This window comes from Maylandia zebra, linkage group LG7, assembly GCF_041146795.1.
Source record: "Maylandia zebra isolate NMK-2024a linkage group LG7, Mzebra_GT3a, whole genome shotgun sequence".
NCBI classification, from domain to species: domain Eukaryota; kingdom Metazoa; phylum Chordata; class Actinopteri; order Cichliformes; family Cichlidae; genus Maylandia; species Maylandia zebra.
In genome coordinates this window covers 5,990,368-6,010,355 of record NC_135173.1, presented here as the reverse complement: position 1 = coordinate 6,010,355, position 19,988 = coordinate 5,990,368, and the positions used below count along the sequence as shown (strand labels likewise).

Here is a 19,988-nt window from a genome sequence, read left to right as displayed (position 1 = left end):
GTGTGTGCAGGGGCAGTACACAACCCTGTGTCATGCACATGCAGTGGTCAAAGGTTGGGAATGCATGCCTGTATATGTTTGGGAGTTCACAAAAAGAAGACAGACCGTGTAGGCTTATCTTTATAAGAATCTGCTCCAGCTCTGAGTAAGGGCAGCAACACGAGTCTGAGGAACAATGGCAGGAGTAAAGGGCAGAGTTTACATCGCATTTGTCAATGGATCGTAGCAACAAATGCATGCAAACATTTATCCCTATCAGTATACGCAGGGGAAATAAGACCCTGTCCCACGCTTTTTTACATGTATATAATAGGATAAATATTGTTGTTAAAGGACAATTAAGAGTACTGGGAGAAGCTAGGCCCTCAGTGCCACTCTGTTCCAGGTTGGCAAAGACAAACACTCAAAGAGATAGCAACACGCTGGCACAGAACAGCCTGGTCTCATCTAAACTGCAGAGAGACTATTGTTGCTCTGGTTCTACACTCAGCAGACAATGCTGTCTCTTTTGTGGCCTCTGGCATCGCTGAGTCGTCTGACACACCAGCTTTTACTGCCATTCTGGAGTGTTACCACAGATAAGCACTGTTACCACCAATAAAATGGAATACAGATATTTTATTTCATTCTGCCTGGCTTCCTTGTTTCGCATTCTTTGTCACACCTCCTCCTATTTCATTTTTCAGTATCTACTACGTCAGCACAGGTTATGTTCCACAGAAAGATGAGAACAAAAAGTTCTATGACACAATCAGTTGAGAACAGCACTAAAAATTGTTCACAGTGGCAGAAAAGTGTTCTTTAGCCTCAGCAAATAGAACTGGTTTTACATGTTGAAATCTCAATTGTCTTGCACACTGGCTGCAAAAGAGTTGCAACGGACACAAACTAAAAAATGGAAATGTTCTTAATTTACACATTAAACTGTTCATGTATTCACTGATAAGGCCAATGATAGGTCATATCTGAACAGGAGAACTATGACGGAAAAAGCAACTGAATTTAAAGAGAAAAAAAAAATCATTAGTAGTCCCAGTACCCATACATTTAAATCTCTCTTCTTCCACCTGCACATTTTTAACTAAAAGTTGCCTCTGGGATTGAACTGTACTGTACTGGATAAAACATCTGTGCAATCCCAGATCAACTCAGCCTTCAGGCACAATTAGAAGGTATTCAGGGAGTTGCTTTAAATTAATAACGCTAACAAGCCTAGCCTAGCCTCATGTATTTATCAGCAGCGATTGTATCTTTAACAGAGCTCCTTCCAAACCTTACATGATGAAAACATGTAAGAAACGCTTTCTAAATTCTCCAACGGACACCAGCAACTCCTTTGCATAAGTTATTATCAGCAGGGACCAAGTGCCAGCAGCAGACAGAGGCACACTGAGTATTGTGAGGAAAGTGCTGTAGATTTACAAGGGGTGAGGGCTTCTACTGCACAAATTAACACTAAAGTTTCCATGTATACACACCTCACTAGTGGTCAATAAGTTTGTTTAGGTGCTAGGAAAGCAACTCTAAAAAGGGTCAGTAAGTGACACATGGAAACATTTCTTCTACTTTTGAGAATAAACATTGGTTTCCTCTTGCAAAGTCACATTTAATTTAATGCGAGCATTAGGGTAGCCTTATGTGTAAAATTATGTGTGACACTGATGGTGACACTTCTTCCTCACAGTCCAGGGCCAGGCTCCAGACACGATGTTTGCTGATTAGAGACTGAACAATTGCCTGGGTTTCTACTAGCAAAGCTTCAGTGAAGCTTCAACACACGTGATGAATAATGCAGTTTTTCACAGTACATTATTTTGGTAAATATTTCTCAGAAAAAAGTCCAAGTGCTTGTTACTGACAAGCCCTTTTGAAAATGCCCCCTGTCTGCCTGTGTTTCTACTCCATTGACATGCTAATGACTGAGCGCAAAAGAATCAGAAACAGCATTAATAAGCTTTGGTTGTCATACTTCCATACAGGGATCTGTCACTCCAGCCTTTTAGCCTTCTCCATTATAATGATTACCTAATCCAAGTGTGAAATCTCAGTGAAAGTGGATCAGTGGTTCATTAACACAGGCAGAACCTTTGCAAGGGCAAATATAGGAAACAATATAGTATTAATAGAATCAGAGTAGTTATAAAAAGCTGCTAAAAATGAGCTTCATGAGGGTGATTATACACATTTAAAAAGTTGATCTTGATATAGATTAGTTATGTCATTTGCTTTGCTCTTTTTTAAATGTTAACTCTAAATCAGATGGTGCAACTCACTGCATCATACATATATCTAAAATAAAATACAAGCTGTCCTTGCGTTAAGCATGCAACTGATGATCAGTGAGAGTTTACAGCTTAAACTCAATTACTTCCACTTGAAGGACACCTTGAAATGGCCGTTCAGAGTCTTGCCATCACCCTTGGCAGTCAATACCCCTGCAGTCACACTGTGTAAAAACAGCACTTAGTGTAAAATCCCACTCACCGTGAATCACCAGCAGCACTCACAGTGACAAATCGTAACCTGCCCTTAACCACAAGGGAGGAAGAGCATATGTAGATGTCATACAAAGAACATTTGTTCAAATTCAGTTCTTGAAATTACAAATTCTCGCCCAACACCAGCCTGGAGAGGCTCCAATCCTAGCGCGATTATGAATTTGAAAAGCGATGAAAACAAAATGGACCGATGGCCCAAGAAAGTAGGTTTTGCTTTTATTATTCTACTCTGGAAATTTAAAGAACTCGTGGCACAATTTTGGATTTCACTGTAAGCCAATAAACTAGACACCTATAAGCACGTGGCCACAATAGTTTACACAGGCCTGGCCGCAATACAACAATACTGCATTATTCACCGCACTGTGATGAATACTTACTCATACCTGATTTGGCAGTCGCCATTCACTTATTTGCTTCAAGCCTGGAAGCCGAGCGGAGGTGAATACATTACAGGGGACATATTTGTTTGCGCTGACTCATGGATCTGCCCATAGAGCCAGCAGCTAATGGTGAGAATGATAATAAAGTCCTTTTCACATAGCCAATGAGAGGTCAAGCAAAGCTGGCCTCCACTGAGAGCTCAGCTCAGGATGACTGGTTTGGTTGCCTGCAAGCTGAGCCCTGCAAGCACAGGAGTTTATATTGTTGGGTGAGCCATAGAAGAAGACTTTCTGACTGCTGATGGGTACCCATATGTAATTATATACTCCCAACCTGACTCAGCAGTGCTTGCCAGGGAAGGAGGATATCACTCTGTTCCCAGCCAAACTCATATAAAACACATAGTAGTGGCAGACCCACTTATATAGGATGCGCAATAAGTACATGGTCATATATAGCCTACGAACAGACACGCAGAAGAAGATATTCAGTTAGCAGATAGACTAAATAATACGTTACATGAGAATAAGTATAGACACCAGGGAGCCTGACTCAAAAATGATTATGCTTGAACCCACTAATTTAACAAATGCAATTTACACAGTACATAAGTGGAAAATTTGTAGTCTTGAATTTTCCAGCACATGTTATTTATGTGCCCATGTGCCCATGCATGTGCCATTGAGGAGGAAAGCTATCCTCCAGTGTCACAAGTTTGACGCTAAACTCATTAGTAATTTAAAGGTCGCTTCCATGTCTGCTCATATCAATTATTTACTCTTGTTTTTTTGTTTTCTCGTTGTTGTTTTTTTCCTAGATCTTAAAGCAAAATCAGAATAAGGCCTCGAATGCAAAAGAGCAAAACAATGATTAGGGTTGACAACATGCAATCTTTATAATTAAGTATTGAGCCCTGTCTAATTACTTTTTATCATTTGATATGATTAACTGTATTTAAAGTACATGGAATTAGTAACTCCTTTGACTTTAGAGCCTCCGAACTGAGAGAGGTGGTGTTTTGTTCATCACACTCTACTAAGTCCATGCAATCCATGATGCAACATACACTCGTCAGTCCTTATATAAGCTGAAGGGAGTTACCATTAGTTGCTCAAGTTTGAAGAAAAAAAAAATTATATATCTATCTATTAGGGGTGGGGGAAAAATCGATACCGTGTAGTATCGTGATATTTTGTTTGCTAATAATGTATCGATACAGGGACAGCAGAAAACGATATTTTGTTACAAAAAAAGTTTTTGTGCTCTGACTTCAGAGCATGTTGATCCTTTTTCTGAGCAAGAATCTTGACATTCCTTCACTGTCCAAATGTGTTTAACTTTTTTTGGCAGCAATAAACATGACAGTTTACTTATTTTAATTTAAGACATGTTTTATTTTAATTAAGTTTAAAACTTTTTTATTTAATGTAAAATTATATTTTGTTTTAATTTACTTTCAAATTCTTCAGTTGCTGAAGGGGCTGCATAGTTTTCATAAATTGCATAGTTCAGAATAGCTATAATTGTACCAGATGGTTGCATTCAGTTAAGTTGGACTAGTATGTAATACAAACCGTTCCGTTTGTCAACAATAAAACTGACTGAAATGAGAGAAAGACTGAGTGCGAGACTTTAATATTAGATAAAATGAATATTGATAAAGTTTACCTTTATTTACAGAATCTGAATATCGCAGATATTTAAAAAACAAAACAAAACAAAACAAAAAACGCAATAATATCATATCGTGCGTTAAGTATTGTGATAATATCGTATCGTGGGATGTATGGTGATTCCCACCTCTACTATCTATATATCTATATCTCTATATATCTATATCTATATATCTATATCTGTGTTGCAGCAACAAAAATAGCACAAAAGAAATCTCAAAGCATCAGATCATCATTATCAACACACCCGTCCATCACAGGTCTGTTTGCCTGTTAGGTGAGGCAGTTATTACTTAAGGATACAGCAGGTGCTCATTCTTGCACAGGGATGAACTATTACAACAAAAAACACACAACTCCAGCACATACATCTCTCTGTGTGAAGCATGTTTTCACAGATCAAAGTGAGGAATTCCACTTGTCTCTTTTTACAGGCCGTGAACATTACATGGGCAGTTCCCATGTGACTACTATAGCTAATGCAGTCCATTCACTGCTGGTTTTGATTAGACTCGACTTTGAAACTGAAAGCTGGGTCCCGACCGTGACAATCATTGAAAGACAGCCAGAAAGTTTGAGAAGCAGCCACCAGCTGTACAAATTAACATGTTATTCCATCGCTAAGGACCTTCAGCTATGCAAAACATTCATCCTCACACCTTTACAGTATTTACCTAGGGAGTTTCAACATGCCTGGCCTTTAGCTAGGAATACAGCACAGCCATAGAGTGAGAGCAACCAAGAGTGTGCGTGTGCGTGTGTGTGGCTGTGTGTAAGTAAAACTAAAGGTAGAATATTGCAGCAGGACCTTGTTAAGTCTTGCTACAAAGATAAGATCTGCAGGAAAGGAGATTCATTCCACAAAGACGCTATTTGTGTACGCTAAGATAAAGGCTCCTAAGGGGTTAAACAGGTAAACACTTTGGTATTTACAATGCGTCACAGAACTGCGATGTCACATGTGTGTGGTCTAAATGTTACATGAGTCAAACAAAACATCAGTCAGAGAGTGGAGCAAATAAACATTAAAAGATAAAAAAAGATCCAGAGTAACTTAGGGAGTACATTCAAGATATATATATTTAACTATTTAAATAAAATAAATAAATAAAAAACACGCTACATTTTTAGATACCTTACTTTAAAAATATATGCTTATTTTTACAGGATAAGTCAAACTCTGAGTAAGTACAGAGAAGATCAAACAATACAATTGAAATTGATACGAGCTTTCAGACCTGTTTCTTATACGCAGTGCTCTTAATAGTATAATTTTGAGTTTTATACTCAACTGCACAGAAAGTGAACGATGAAATACCTGTGTTGCAAGCAGATCATAAGGTTCAGATGATTTATAGTTTGATGGGAAGGTGGTGTCACGCATGACTTTCTCTCCCCATCATTACTTTGAGAGGAGTAACGACGATGCCCGAGCAGTGCAGCAGACGGATGTGTGCATCAGAAAAAAGTAGGAGAGCAGGGTGCCGATTTCCAGCATCCTTGGAGCACCTTTGGGACTAAGATCTTCCACATGATCACCACGGTGATCTTTGGTATGGATACACAAGTATATACACAAACTGACAAGGATCCTGTGGCTGAGTATACTTGTGAGAGATATGTTAGCTACCCTTTTGGAATAACAAGGACAACAAGGACAAGATGGAACAATGACGAGGTGTTTCTTAATGAAGGAATATTAAAAGTAGCAAGCATAAAGATGGAAATACCAAATGTGAGATATATCAAAATAAAACTTACAAAAAATATATATCTTATAAATAACACTTATGACATGCTCCACTTTTGAGGGTTTTACCCAGATAAGATATCCAGGAAACTCAGTAAAGTTAAGTCTTGGAGCAGGGCCCAGGTATGACGGTAATCTGATGCTGAAAATATGTCTGTATCTTTCCTATATCTGCTTATCGCTCTGGATGAAATAAAGGACCAGTTTTGGTGTCTCTGTCACAGGGTTAAAGGAAGTGCAGTAAAGTAAACTGTACAGGTGATGAAGACTCAACTCCATAGGGTTGCATGAAACGTACTGATACTGCTTACAGCAAGAGTAGGCAACTCCAGGGCTCAAGTGTTGGTGTCCTGCAGGTTTTAGATGTGTTCTTGATCCAACACAGCTGATTAAAATGGCTAAATTACCTCCCCAACATTTCTTGAAGTTCTCCAGAGGCCTGGGAATGAACTAACCACTTGATTCAGGTGTGTTGACACAGGGAGATATCTAAAACCTGCAGGACACCGGCCCTCGAGGCCTAGAGTTGCCTACCTCTGGCTTACAGGATCATTAGACTCTTGTAACTTTGTTTACTTAGAACCTGTTTTTGTACTTCAATCAAAATGAAGTAGCAATATTATGTATAGGCTGTAATGTTGTCATGTTTGGTGTATTTATAAGAGGATGTATAAGCGAATCTCTCAGACCAAAAGTTTCCAGAGAATTTTTGTTTTACCTACATCTACCCATGAGCAATGGTGGTTTGTTTTGCATGTTTTATGCTTGATCTACCATATCAACATTCAATGACAGGTCTACCGTCAAGCCTCTCAGCATGACGGGCAAATCTGTCAGATCCACCTGCCTCTCTCCTGTCCTATATGATGATTTACTATCTCTGCTCCCAGAGGCAGATATTTTTTTCGCTTTCTTGTTGGAGTCTTGACCCCCCTCGTGGACCTTTCCAGGTCCCCCGGCTGAGGCACCGTGTTATTTACTGCCCAGAGAGCTCTGTGTGCAGAGAATCGGTATAGCATGGCTGGTTCAGCAAGGGAGCAACTTGCTGCTTGCTCGCTCACTCTCACACATATTCACAGATTCACACAAACACAAACGGTCACATGACCATCCTAGCGGGAATAAGATGTTTACCGCAGTATAATGACTACACATTGAGTGTCTGTCCATGCGTCTCAAGCCTACAAACAGACACAGATTGTTCATTACCTCAGCAACAGTAACCTGCCACTGGTGTCAAATAGCGACAGGAAATAAGACGCTATTGGTTTGACAATGTCACAAGAAGTTTATCCTGATAAGACATGAAAACATTGACTCAGATGAACTTTATAGCCAGCTGGGCTTACTTGGGAACATATCCTAAGGTGGACCAAGTCTGCATGGTTCTGAGAGTAGATGGCTTTAGGTAACCTCTGACCTGAACATGTTAGATGAATGAAGGGAGATTGTGGCTATTTGTGTCACTCGGTGACCTCGAATTATTTCAACAGCTTCCCCTGAAAGGGATAACTGAGGACAAAAGTAAGCACAATTCAGAAAAGTTGGCATAAAAAACAAAAAAGCCTCACTGCCTCAGGGAAATGCCTCTCCAACTTCAAGGATCAAAAGACTTCAACACTTGTTTATAATCAGTCCACAAATTTCTGTACAGCTTTACAACTCACACATAAAAAGTAAAAAGCCAGGTGCTCTTGAAAAGAGAGGTTTCTAAAAAATCTCAAAACAGAGCCACAGTGAAATTCCTTTTTTAAATCCTCCCTTCCTCTCAGTAATTATAACCTCTCTGCTGAAACTACCGGTCTGCTGTGTTTGTCTTTGCCTCTTCAGATAAAACAGGCGAAGAAAAGGCCTGTGTGTGTGTGTGTGTGTGTGTGTGTGTGTGTGTGTGTGTGTGTGTGTGTGTGTGTGTTGGGCTGGATGCCAGTCTCTCACTGGTTCTTCTAGCAAAGTACATACTATCCTACCCGATACAGCAAGAACACTAAAGAAAGGAGACACTGAAACAGAGCCGTCCCAATTTTTTCTTTTTTTAAATAAACACACCATCGAGAAAATTTCATAAGTGAGAACTTGTAAGACTCTACAGCATCCTACAAGACTGTGTTCTCCTTTATGAAATCCTGTGGGAAAACGTCTGCCATAGTAAACTCGGTGAGGATGATTTATTTAGAGGAGTACAAATGATTTGATAAATTGAAAACTGGGTTGACTTTGGATTGGAAAGAGGGGTGTGAGGGAGGATAAGGGAGCAAGATGTGAGGGATGTGATGCAAGAAGTACTGGATCAATCTTTTATCACTGCAGTGTGCTTTCATCCCTAATGGATCCGACATGAGCAAGGCACAGCATTACCTTCCGTCACATTGCACAAGCAGGGGGAAGGACGCACGGAAAAGTACAGGAGAGAGCAAGTGAGGTAAGCACAGCAACACACGAGAAAGAAAGACAGTTTTATCGGAAAAGACGAAAAAGTGGCTCAAACCACCCGCCTGAAAATAATCACAGCCTCATACATGCAAAAATATTATTTCACCAACATGTGGCCGTAGAGTTTCCAATTACATCTGCACCTGAGTGCATCGGCAGGAGTACGGAAATGCTACTGATAAGGACTGTGAGAAATTCAGACGCTTCACAGCATGAAGGATGACTTCGAAAGTTCCCATCAAGAATCCCAAGAGATATCTTGCTGTGCATGGGCAGGCTTGCCTTCCTTGCCATGTGAGCTGAGTGACAGACAGACACACTGACAGAGACGGAGAGAGACAGACGGACTATTCTAGAAGAGGAGTCCATCTGTGTATTCAAGCAGGAAAAGAGCATTAAAAATAACACTGCAGAGAACAAGGCACAACCACTCTCACAGGACACTCTACTGTCTCAATGCTAAAAAGGCTCATTCATGTGACAGAAAATAAGAAATATCTAAGCACTTGATGGAGACTTGAAGGGTAGCAGAGAGAAAATAAGGCTGAGAATAAAAGTTGAACGTTTTATGATGCATTCCTAGGAATAGGGAGTATACCGCCTTTTAAATCACATTATCTCATTTGAAAATATTTCAAAGGATGAGATAATACCATTTATATAGTTCATAACAGAGTTCCTACCACCGGGCCATGCAGCAGTGAAAGTTTTAAACATTAGCATTAATATTTTCTTAAACCTGCCGCTCAGCCGGCTTTACCTTGGTGATGATAAACTGGATACTCTTCCCTTTGGCTATTGTTGCATATTAATAAAAAATTGCTGCAAAAATATAGCCGTTGAAGTTGAAAACATCGAGGCAAGTGCTACGACTTAATATGGTTTCAAACCTTCAGCAGATATGCCTTCACATATGTTCATAGTACAATAGAGTTATTTATTCATAGTTTTACGTAAACAGAGGCCACAGTTTGGTGCCAAAACTTTCTTTTGTATCTGCAACCAAAGCCCTGCTCCACTTGCTCACAACTTCTTTTTATTGTTGGGAACTTAGCAACTTTGTACCTCCTGTAGTGACATTAAAAAATGACATAAATAAATGCACCTGGCAACAATTCGAATGATGTTTTGAACCAACATTGATCGTTTCCTTTATAATCGCTTGATTTTTTTGCACCAGACAAATGAGCTGTGCATGTCCACCAACTTCCTCTTTTTTAATGGGACATCTTACATTTTCCTGTACACACAACCAAAGTCATAATGCAGCTCTACTTTCAAACTATTTGTATGCGTTATTTTTAAGTGATATCGCATATATAGAAGCACAATTTTAGCCATGAAGAGCAGCTGCTTGGAAATGGCTTTGAAGTGACTGCAGTAATCTAATCTGATTTAATATAATAACATAATAACGCAGTCTTAATGGGCTGCATTTCAGTCACTATTACTTAACAGGAAAATAAAATAAAATCATGTATGTGAGACAAACTTTTCCTGGAAATTTAGGTGGAAAAAAAGAAAATGTTTTTATAGCAGCTGTGAAAGGGCAGACACTAGGCCGAGGCAAATATGATGCGATTACATCATGGATATGCTAAGTGGCACATGGCATTATTCAAGCAGGCTTTAGTCACTTTCTACTGACAGCTGGAAACACTTGAGCAACATAAAGGGATCTTATTTTAACCACAATATGTTTAATTAAAAGTGCCTTTCACGTTTCACATGTGGCTTTTTCTTATGACTATAATAGCCACTCTGTTTTCTAGTACATTAAATCGTCATACTTCTGTTCCCTTCAAAGATCTCAAGCAAATATGGTCCACTACATTTACTTAGGATAATAAATTTACTGTCCTTGATAACTCTGATCAAACATCAGGTGGGACTGATCATTTGAATAAGGGTTACACACTGTAGTATAACAACTGCTAACGATTACATAACCTAAAACTAAATAATTAGAACCAAGCGCTTGGGTCAAAGTCCATATGGCTCCCTTCCCTTAACCATCTATTATTCTGACACTATCTTTCTGGAAACAAGTCAACTTTGTGAAACATACTAACAGAGATAACACACGAGGTGTAACTGTTTGACTCCCACAACCTGGAAAAAAAAAAATTCCCTCCTGGAGAGAGGGATTTAAAACCAGCAGCCCTGATTGGACAACAAATACAGCCTGCTAATGAGCTTCACTGTCTAACACAAACCATGCTGAGAATCTGTAACTAAGATGCTAGCCATGCATAATGATGAGTCAACGTTTATATAGGCTCACTTCCACTGGATTTGGTGCATTAGATTTGCACAGTGTTTGAGATGTATAGCACGGAACGTGCAGTAAGTGAGCTGAACTCTGCCCGTGACTTTCATAAATTAATCTTTAATCCTGGGGTAGTAAAAAGAGCAGCCTGTGATACATTACACTTGTGGACAGCCTCTATTTGCACAGGCAGGCTGGCTTTGTGACTGACACAAAAAGTTATTTTTTTTTTTTTTAAAGAAAAAAGGGGGGGAAGGGGCATAATTGCACAAGTGCACAGTCAATGAGGTTTCCTCCAAACAGGTTTGGGTCCTTTTGTCTCAGGCAAGAATACTTGGGTGACGGGTCTAGTGTCAACAGGTACATGTAAAGACACAGTTCATCACTCTACAGACATAACACAAGAGTCTCTTCATTATTATGCCATTCAAACAACAATACAAACAGAAACTCGCCATTTATAATAAAAACTAACAGTATTTATAGTAGTAATAATAACAGGTTTTTACGTGCATGCTGGAACATACGGCAAAGCCGGCTGTATTCAGAGAAACTTCCTGACACCGTGATTCAAGCAGTCAAGGACACGTTCAAACAATCACCAAAAGAAGCCCGTACACTTACCGAGTAAAAGAGAAGCCTTTCCGCCTCTTCAGTGATTTAAATTTCTTTTCCTCAATCAGTTTTTTTTATTCTTTCTGTCCCTGTGCCTCAATCGGGGAAATCCTTTACTTCTGACAGGGCAGCAGAGCTGGTTGAGCGGCTGGTGCGTTACGCAGCTTAGCAAGTGTCTGTGTGAGCAGTGCGTGAGCCGAGAGGAGGTGAGAGGCAGTCCTATGTGGTCACGAAGAGATTTAAAGGATGTCGCGACTTCTCCTCCGCACTGTCCCGCTGCCTTTTCGTCGCTGGCTGCTTGAGGAATGTGCTTCAACCAGGAGCCCTCGCCACAGCCGAGATCTGAGAGGTGCCAGAGTTCTCTCTCCCTCTGTCATTCTACACTCCTCCTCCTCGCCGTCTCTCTCACCCACACAGAAACACACCCTCCCCGCCAGTCCATTCTCTCTCTCACTCTTTTTCTCCCCACCCTTTCTTGCTGTGCTGACAGATCAGATCACCTCCCCCCTTTTTCAGGTAGTTGAAAGAGTGTTTTGTGTGTTGCCGTACTCTATCAGCATCAATTTTTGCAGTTCTTCTGTTCGCAATCTGTATTTCTGAATGACACAAAGGACTACTTAGAGGAGAATTTAAAAATTAAGAGCAGTATAAACTCCCTGCTGTTAGCACAATCAGTAGCTCGAGGCATTAGACATACACGCAGTGGCCTCTGGTTACAGCTGATTACACAAATGAGTCTGTCAGGTGATTTTCTCTTCCTTTTCCTGGAATGAGGTCATAGTCCGACAGACCAGGTGGAACTGGACAACGTGTGTGTGTGTGTTTGTGTGTGTGCGTGCATGTGTTTGAGTCAGGCAACGCCCTGTGGGAAAATGAGAGAAAGAAGCAACTTAAATCTAATGACTACTGTCCAGAAAGCAACACAGTCACATTATAAGAGAAACTCATTACTTTACAAAAGTAGGATAGAAACTATTTAACATTTTAAAATAATGTAACAATCTTGAGTTGTGCTCCTACCTCCATAACCTTCTCTCACAAACACACACAGAGCTGAGACATGCATGACCAATGGGCTAGGCAGAATGTGTGGGAGCCCCCAGCATGAGCCATACCCCACTCTCTTGACATTATCCTCATCTTTATCCGTACGTCTCCCTCAATCTTAACCGTAAACTATTTTTTTAGAGTCTTATTTCTCCCTCACTATCTTCCCTACAGAAGAAACTAGAAAATGGCCACTTAGACGTTATGTAAAAGCAAGCAAACATCTCGAGTTTAAAAGGAGGACTAACTGAGGCCCAGATAATGAAGCAAAACAGCTAATATATTAGCACCGAGACTATAACAGCCTATATGATGCTAAATAAAGCACACATTAAAAACTGATTGTTACCAGTTTTTATAGCAACATAAAACAACACCCTTCAGACTGTCACGGCTTAAAATGAACACGTTCATGGGTTTTGAAAAAAATAAAATAAAACTTTTATGGCTCTTTTCAGTATGAAGCAATCCCCGCTCTCTGTCTGGCACCCCTCCACTGTGCCTCGCACATGAAAAACAAAGTGCAGCCGCGGAAGTAATAAGTTCATGTCTAACACATACACCTGCATACCATTTAACCACAGTGGTAGTTTTCTTATGTGAACTACTGACAACCTCATTATAAATTTGAGACACAGGTTCAGCTCAAAAGCACATGTTATATCTTTTCCTTTGACTTTTCATAATAATACATTTTCAAAATGCATAAAAAGAAGAATTTCAATGAATCTACATATCGCCCTGAGGCTTTTCTGATACCAATCGATCGCGCCACCAATTTGTACCCATGGACATTTTACAGCTCCAGGTGGCATGTCATATATTTTCCTCCAACTTTTCACCTAGAGGCAACATGTAATCTCAAGATTACAGATTTGCATGTTAACCAGATAATTTTTTTTTTTTTTTAAATGTAGCAGTTGATACACTCTTTTACATGAACAGAAAACATACGCAAATATTTCTGATGAGAATCCCAAAAATTTGCTTGTATTAATAAGACTGAGACCAAATACTCAGCAGCATATCTTACAGGAACACCTGCTGTTACCAGAAGTTCTTTAAACTATAAAGTGGTGCAAATATATATACACCAATACTGACATAAGTGACATTTAGCATTCTCAATTAATACATCAGTTCTTATTTAGTTACACCTCTTTTTAGTTAATTTATAATCAATGTGTTTTGTGGCATTAATTAAGTAAAAACTAACCAAGTCCAAGGGAATAAAAAGGCCAATTTCACAATTTTCCTTTAGTGTCACAAAATATCAGAGCAATTTTTTTACTTCCCCTCTACTTTAATCCTTTGTAGTTTTGGAACTCTGATGCAAAGATGCAGCAGCAGACGATCAACAAAACCTTTGTCATCCTTTTCTTTACTTTGCCTCCATCTGACAACAAACTGTATTCCAACCAAACTAATGAGGACACGCAGTCACAGTGCCTAATAACCAGCGTGCACATTGTATAAAGCAGATGTTCCAAAAATAGATGTTGGGGATTAATTGCATTAATTTGATGAATTAAATCATGCAAAAAACAAAAGATCCCTGCGAAGAATTCTGTAGCTTTTAGCCAGGCTGACTCAGAGGCTCACGGAGGGTCAGTTCCCATCAGTGTAAAGTGTTTCACTGTTCTGTCTATACAGCAAAGCTTTTGACACATCTAAGAGCTATGATGTCTGACAAAATTTAAACCCCTCTTGAATAAAATAGGGGAACAACCTCCTGAGGTGGTGCTTAGGTCCAAAAGGCCACAGTTAAAAAAGTAACCACACTTGTTGGGTCCTGATGGGCTATTACTTGTAAATGGATCATCTGCTCGTCCGTCCACAGACCCACATCCACTTAATTTAAGACAGAGGGCATTGTGATGTAAAGGATAATCAGTCCAAAGCCTCCCAGACTTTGCTGACACCTTCCAGGCATTCCTCAGGGTACCTCCCACTGCTGTGCCCCACCCCACACCCCCTTGTCAAGCTCTACATATCATCCCTTTTTTCCTGTGACTCAAACATTCCTGCAACCCCCTCCCCTTCTCAATTTCCAGCTCCGCCTCTGCATTCAGCAAAGACGCTAAAGAAAACAAAGATGAGGCCAAAACAGCTTTAAAACCTGCACTTTTCGAGGCAAGTCTTTCAAGTAGTTCTTTATCATTTATCTGCATTCAAAAAAAAAAAAAAAAAGTAAAAATGTCACACAGCGGTTTCGAAACACCAGCTATAAACTAAGGCAATACTTCAATGACCAAGTGGTTGTAAGTCTGTCTAAAGATGACCCATCCATAACTCGACTCAGGAGAGGCAAGAAGATGGCTCTGAGAGTGAAAAATAGACTGGCTGTGTCTGGCAGCAGTTCAACTTGGGAGCAAAGAGAGGGGAATGCATGCTGACACTGTCTTTGTTGGCTATTATTCAACAACAATGAATAGCATGAAGTTGCTCCTAAGGCTCATCCATTTCCATCTCCCCTGTTGAAACCACCACCATTTTCTTCCCTCAGTTAATTCAACCCTTCACTAAAAGCACTCTCCAACAAGTAGTCAACGGGTTGGCTAAGACTAAAACCTGGACAACGAATGGAATGATACACTTCTATTTTCAAAACGCCAAACAAGCTTTAAAAAAAATAAAAATAAATCCTGAACTTTTGTTGACATCAGTTTTCATTCTCAAGCAACACAAGGTAGTAATGCTCTGTTTTTCCCCAAACATGGCTAAGTATAGGGTTGCTGTCTCATTATGGTCAGGCCAATGTTGGTGCTCCCATATTGCAGCTATGTCTTGTGTATCATTATGACAGACAACATGGTTTTGCCAGTGAAGGTAATTGCCCTGTTGAGATGTAAATATAGCACATCCCACATCAAGAACAGACAAAGACTTTTGTTTTCTTCCCAGAAACTTGGATCACAAGATGATTTGTGGTTTGAAAGCAAATACATGTCACCGCATTATCGCCTGACAAATAACAACGGGTGATTCGACAATCTGCCGCCAAGGTGAATCTGAACACAAAGGGATGACAAGTGAGCACAAAAGGAAAATGACAGCAAGACACGGTCAACTGGATCAGCTGATACACTCCAGGTAAACAAACTTTGAATTCTTCTAAACAGGATAGAAAAGACAGAAAAATATACAGAAAGCCACCTCGCTCTCTGATCACTCTTTTTAAGACCGCTTCAATGAAGCAAAAGAGATTCTCAGTTGGCTTTCACAGCTTCCAAGTTGTCAGGACTTTGGCTACACTCTGGCACTTTCTCCATCATCTCTTTTTCTGCTTCTTTATTCAGAACCAGTCTAGACTGGCTCAGGACAAAGTTACCACCATTCAAAAACATTGCTGCGTCACACATTGCATCACGTTGCATTTTGAGCAGCTGCATGAAAAGCTATTTTGAGAGATGAAATACATTTTTGGACAGCGATCACACGCTGCAGTGTGTTTATCTTCAGTGTCTTCGTGTTGGAAGCAGCAAACTAGTACTTCAAAATATCTCGACTGCTTAAAAATCACGCTTTCTGGTAAGACACTGTCTCTGGAGAAAAAGCTGTGCCATTAGTGTCACACTGTGTTGCCCCATGCTGTTCCTATCAGTAAATGGATACTACAACCAGCCTCAATGCTACAGGGAGAGAGAGCTGTGACACACAAAGTTGGATAGACTGTTTGTACCAGATGTAGCAGCTGTTTCCAATTTTTCCTTTCTCTCTCCCATACAAGAAAAGGAAGTGATAGGAGGGGAAAAAAGACAAAAATCAACAAGTCATTATAAAGTGATTATAAAGGGCTTCATCTGAATTTTATAGTCCGTTTATGAATACGAATGCATCATATTATATGCAAAAGCATGGGGTGAAGATATGGAAACTGCAACCTCAGCAGGTGACTTGATATCAGCTTGTGCTGAAAGGGAATTGTGAATAAACACCTCAGATTAACACACTTTAGTTGCCTCATGAGAACATGTGACTCTTGCCACATTAAATCACTATAATAAAAACACACCAGACATATTCTTGTTGCTATTTGTTACTATTGTTTCACATTTTTCTTTTTTCGGTTTAAGGGAGCTCATTTTTGTGTCATATTTTAACATTCCGAGCTACTTGGTTTTGTGACAGTGAATTATTATTTCTTTTTATTTAGCTGCAAGGATATGAATAATATAGAAACATTTTATTGTTCTTTTTGCTGTTTATTTGTTACGCCCTTTAAAAGTTCAATAAAGGCATTATTAACCTCCTAAGACCCAAACTCTTCCAAGACATGCATTTTTAATTTCTCTTTGATATTTGGGCATATTGGGGCCCAATGAATGTAAAAACAAAGAATTACCAGATTTTTTTTTTTTAACCTTATTTTTGTTTTTAAGAAAAATAAGAGCCACATATGAGGATATTCGTTTAAAATTTTGATAGAACAGTAGCAGTATAATGTCCTCGTAAGTGGATATCAGGCCCTTGTAGAGCAAAATTGAGTATTTTAGTCTAAATAACCCAAAATGTGATGTCCACATATGTGGACGCCAGGTCCTAGGAGGTTGAAAAATACTTGTAATGATCAAGACAATCCTGTGAGGGCCTGTTTGTCTCAGCCTCAGGGCCTGACTAACCCAAAGACTTCTTTAGAAAAAGGGAGGACCAAACCCATGAATTACAATCCTAGCTAATGTGCGATTACAGAGCGAGAATACAAAGAAAGAGAAATTAGTGCAAGATTAAGGTGTTGTCTTCTACAGGTAGTAATCACTAGATTGTGATACAAAATTATCACAAAACTTCACTCATAATACAAAGTTACTGTGATTTTTTTTTTCAACATTTTTCAATATGCTGAGTAAAGCATTAACATATGTTGTGATTTATCATGCATGCAAATTATGTCCTTTGTTAGTATGTTTCACTCAATAACAAAGAGGTAGAGCCAGAGGTAGCTTTATCACGCCAAGTGTGTCGAGCAAGCCCAACAAAGTGAAGAAGTGGATGGACAGGAAATCCAGGTTACAGAGAGGGGAGTTATCAGATGGGTGCAGGTTAGGGGTCGGGTCAAATGTGAACAAAAGCTTTGTAAACCTCACACAGTGTGAGGCAGAAGCCACACTGAACACTCACAGACACCCAGCCTGTTCGTCTACACCTTTGTCTCCAGTCTTCAGTTTGTTGATTTACATTATTTCTTACAACTGTTTGTTGAGTCCAAATCCTTTTCCATTTGTCCTCCATATGGTCTCAGATGTCACACTCCATTTTCTAACCACTTATTCTTAACATTGTTTACAATACTGGCCTTTGCTGTGAAAGGACTATCCAAGCACCTGCGGGAACAGCAGCGTTTAAAAGCTTTCACCGCAGCAGGCCTGTCATCTCTTTCATTCTGTGGCTTGGCTGAATCAAAGGAAAGCTGTAGCTGTACTATAGAAAGTCTTTTGTAGTAAAATAAAAATAAGCATTATAAGCAAATACTCAAACACCCCCAAAAAACTGAGGCGCATAGAGAGACAAAGAAGTGATAACACTAATGCAAAATGAATCTCTAATCATACCATTTTAACGATAGACATTTTAGTTTGAAGGACAGAATGAATGCAAAACTGATTCACCGAAAATTCAAGCAGAGACACTTAAAGATCTGTTGAATTTTAACGAAGCTGATGAGACTCGCCATCACCGTCTTTATTCGGCTTGTAGAGCATTTGAGTGTGCTGGAGTGGGCATATGCGTGAGACTGAATTAATGACGTGTGTGTTGGTGTATATGCCAGATTACTAATCAGTGCTTAGACAAAGGCCGTATGTGTGCAAGTCTGTGCATCTCTCTCACATATTGCCCTCCACGTCTGCATAAAACCTCTATCAGCAGGAATGTCAGGATTGTCGGGTCAGCAGTGGTGACATCATGGCAGCCAGTCAGAGGCAACAACAAGGCCTCGGCACCAGTTTCCTCTTGGTTGCATCAGCAATGCAATACCAGACTGCGGATCAATGACACCCACTCCAGCCCTGTTTCCCGCTTACTGAGTCTACAAACGATTAATGCAGACAAGAAACGGATATACTTAAAAAAAAAAAAAAAAAAAACATTAAATTAAAATCTTCATGAACTGACTGTGCAGAGTTAAACCTCAGTCAGTAACAACAGGCTTGAAATGCTTTAAGCCCTAAATTTGGCCCCAATGTAAGCTGGCAAAAAAAGAAAGAAAAAAAGAAAAAAAAAAAGCACAGATAAATGGCTTTATACAAAACATGAACGCAGATGAGACTCAAATCTTCATTAGTTTTAAGAGATTTTAAAGTCAGGAGTGAAGAAAATATATCTGCAAAGGCTCCTTTTCTTAGAATTAACACTGATAAACCTAAGAAACCAACATATATAACAACATTGTTCCCACTACACCGTCACTTCTAGAATGGACAAAGTCGTCTTTCATATTTCCCCGTGTCAGCAATCAAGGTCCTAGTGTGTGTTTGTATATGGGAGTGCAAGTGTATGTGTATTTGTATGTGCAAAGTGTCCTTCGGGTCATAAGATAAAGTACACCTGAGGCAGGGGCAGGGAGCCACTTTGCAGTGTTACCACAGTAACCAAACACAGAAGCAACCACCTGGTTGGTAGAGCCTAAGAAATGAAGCTCAAGGGGAACCACTTCAGGACAGCAACCAATGTTTAAAATCCTCTCAAACTGGCCTCATTCCCAAACACAGGCCTTATTGTGTCCGTGCCACGATGAGTGGAGCACAGATCACAGACAGCTGTTGAATCTTTCATGGAAATTCAAGAATAACCGAGGTTATTGTTCAGCTCTCATTACAACATAGAAATAAGTTAGGCCAATAATGTTCATATAATCTCCACACAGTTTAGGGCACAGTATATCCTGTGAGACATTTAAAAACCCATGCCAGCCATGACTGTTTTAGTTCTCTGCTTCATCATAACCAAGGACCTACTACCATGCTTTGAGCCTGAAAGCACTATGGCAGTTGTACTTACTTATATAGCAAAATTCATTGTACTTAGGCTACGTCCACACGTACCCGGGTATTTTTGAAAACTGAGCTTTTTCTATGCATTTGCACCTTTCATCCACACATAAACGGCGTCACTGAAAACTGAGATTTTTAAAAACGCCTGCCAGGGTGGATATTTTTGAAAACTCAGTTTTTGCATGTACATGTGGACGAGGAAAACTGAGAAAACGCAGCGTCAAAGGTGTGTGCCATTTTTGACGTCACACTGTGCGCCACGTTATTGTTTCGGTGAAATGAATTTCTACAATACTGTTAATTGTACTCTCTGCAGTGTTTAAATGCTTA

At 39.7% G+C, this 19,988-nt stretch overlaps 1 protein-coding gene across 2 annotated transcripts in view; it reads right to left on the bottom strand.

Annotated features, from left to right (window-relative positions):
- rassf7a (Ras association domain family member 7a) overlaps positions 1-19,988 on the bottom strand; it is a 33,495-nt gene that overhangs the window by 9,619 nt on the left and 3,888 nt on the right. The window contains exon 1 of one of the 2 annotated variants that reach the window (XM_004563395.4): positions 11,629-12,008. The exons of the other annotated variant lie outside the window; for it this stretch is intronic. The gene's annotated coding sequence lies outside the window, so the exon portion shown is untranslated. Of the gene's footprint in view, positions 1-11,628; positions 12,009-19,988 lie in introns of those variants that run through there. 2 annotated transcript variants of the gene reach the window in all.